At 44.6% G+C, this 2,183-nt stretch overlaps 1 protein-coding gene across 5 annotated transcripts in view; it reads right to left on the bottom strand.

Moving 5' to 3' along the window:
- NUB1 (negative regulator of ubiquitin like proteins 1) overlaps positions 1–2,183 on the bottom strand; it is a 47,008-nt gene that overhangs the window by 44,494 nt on the left and 331 nt on the right. Inside the window, exons 2-3 of one of the 5 annotated variants that reach the window (XM_019508112.1) lie at positions 1,621–1,663; positions 1,038–1,216 (exon numbers count right to left, since the gene is read on the bottom strand). The exons of 1 other annotated variant lie outside the window; for it this stretch is intronic. The gene's annotated coding sequence lies outside the window, so the exon portion shown is untranslated. Of the gene's footprint in view, positions 1–1,037; positions 1,452–1,553; positions 1,664–2,183 lie in introns of those variants that run through there. 3 more of the 5 variants (XM_019508113.1, XM_019508114.1, XM_019508116.1) reach the window with 3 other exon arrangements.

Raw genomic sequence — 2,183 nt, 5'->3', positions numbered from 1 at the left:
GTGCCCAGGTTACATTCACATATGTCACTGAGGCTGCGCGGTAAAAACCAGACTAAACAGTTTCAAGTTTTCCTTCCTGACAGTTTCACTTTCTGGTTCTCCTGCATTAGCACAAAACAGACAGTACCAGGGGAAAAAATTATGTCTATTAATATTTATTCTTCAAAAACTCCCCTCCCTCTAAACAATGCTGTTGGCTTACCCCTGGATCAGACTTGCAAAATTCTTTTTGACCACAAAGGAGGGGAAATTGTTTTGTTTTTGAATATAAATTAGAAGGCTAAAGTATACAGGAACTGAGAACTTACCTAGCTGTTCCTCCCCTTTGGCTTTATTTTGGATAGCTGCTTCACTTATTGGACAGAAACAGCCCAACACATCTCCCTGTTTTCAATTACACACAATAATTTCCCCAAATAGTCTTCTATTAATTTCATGCCCTTGTTTCTTATTGGTACCTTATTAAATTTAATTACTTCCATAATTCCACAGTGTACATCCTAAGACACATACAGCCTTCATTAAGTAGATTCTTCAAGTAAGTGACAAGCAGCAGCATTTTGTAGTCTGGTTTAAAATTCCCAAATTGTTATGATTGTGCCAATTTCCATTTATCTTGGGACATTTTACTAAAGTAGTAGCTCTCGTTGCGACAATCAGTTTTCATTTTCCCAAGGTTTCAAAATACGTTTGTCAGTCTGGAGAGCAGCAACGAACACAAATAGAATGTGAAAGCTGTCGTACAGTCTCTTTTTGCTACTATCACCATTATTTTACAGTTTGGCAATTCAAGTTTATTTGAATATGTAAAACACAACACAGAAAATAACTGAAAAAAATCAGATGTTAGAATGCAAGTAAAACATATCTAACTTTATAATTTGGAGGGTTACGTGCAAAATGAGTTTCACTTTCACATGCAAACTATTTTTTCCGTAAAAATGAATCTATGTATTTTATTAAACAGCAATGTTTGACACCATTCCCTTGTCATCTTACTATTGTATTAACGTTCATTAGTAACAAATAAACCTTACCTCACTACTGTCCAACAACACTGTCCAGCGCAATCACTCTCTGAATGATTTCACTTTTGTGATGTTGGCAGTTTCCAATACAGTTTTGAACATGTGACCAAGGGTATTTCCAACAGCCATTTTGAATACAACATCAGGGATTTTTAGATCTGCAGCCACCTACAGTCAGTTGCTTCCCTCTTGTGTCCGGCCCAAAGCAGAGCAAACAGGTGAAGACAAAACTGCACAGATGGGAACAGAGCCTGCCAGTGACAACTCTGAGCAAACAGTTAATGCAGCTAGGAATAAAGAGGCCAGGGCCAGGGAGAAGGAACTGATCTAACGTGGTCTCAAAGGGAAATGTTTCTTAAAAGCTCCCGGAAAGGATTCAGAGACAGACTGTGCAGATCCCCACCGCCCCGCGCTTCCCACGCATCCTCAAGCCACCACTGAGTGGAAGAACGACGCCGCAGCAGCGAGCCCACAGGGACGGGCACTTCATAAACCCTGGGGAACAGATTTAAAAAAAAATGATACCTTGGGCCTTAGATATTTTTCAAGTACTCATTCCCACAGGGCAGGACTAAAATCATAACTGCAGTACCTTTGCTCTTGTGGCGGAAGCGGCAGGTCCAGCCCCGCGTCACCTGCAAATAACCAAACACAACTGGTTTCTGTGATGCTCCTTCGATGCTTCTCAGCCCGCGTTAAGACTCGAGGCAATGCCAGCTTCGTTTTCACTCCTCATTTTGAGGATGGGAAAATAGAGCCTTTCCTCTCGCAAAGAGTGCAGCTGCCCACCGCCGCGCAGGACGCTCTTGGTGTTTGGCATCCTGACTTACAGCCCCAGGTTTTATCTCTTGAAGGGTGTTTGCACGCCCAGCCGTGTTAGCACCTTGCACAGGGTCTCATGGAAACGATCCCCGGGCACCCCGGTTGAGAACCGCAGATCCTATCAAACCAGCAGCGCCCAAGCTTTCCCTCCGGGCAAGGCGTCGTCTGTCCCCAAGCTGGATGTGGCAGGTGGGCACCACCCAGCTGTGGAGAGGAGACTTGGAGAAGGGGTACAGCTTGGCACCCCCAAAAAAGGATGTGACACTCCCCGCGGGCACCAATTCACCCCCGCGCCCTAGTGTAGACGGCCCTCGGCAGCAGGGGCGGGGCAAG

Source organism: Gavialis gangeticus, unplaced genomic scaffold, assembly GCF_001723915.1.
Source record: "Gavialis gangeticus isolate Ggan-Ray unplaced genomic scaffold, GavGan_comp1, whole genome shotgun sequence".
Lineage (NCBI taxonomy): Eukaryota > Metazoa > Chordata > Crocodylia > Gavialidae > Gavialis > Gavialis gangeticus.
Note: the sequence above shows the minus strand (reverse complement) of the source record. Positions and strands in the feature narration are given on the sequence as shown.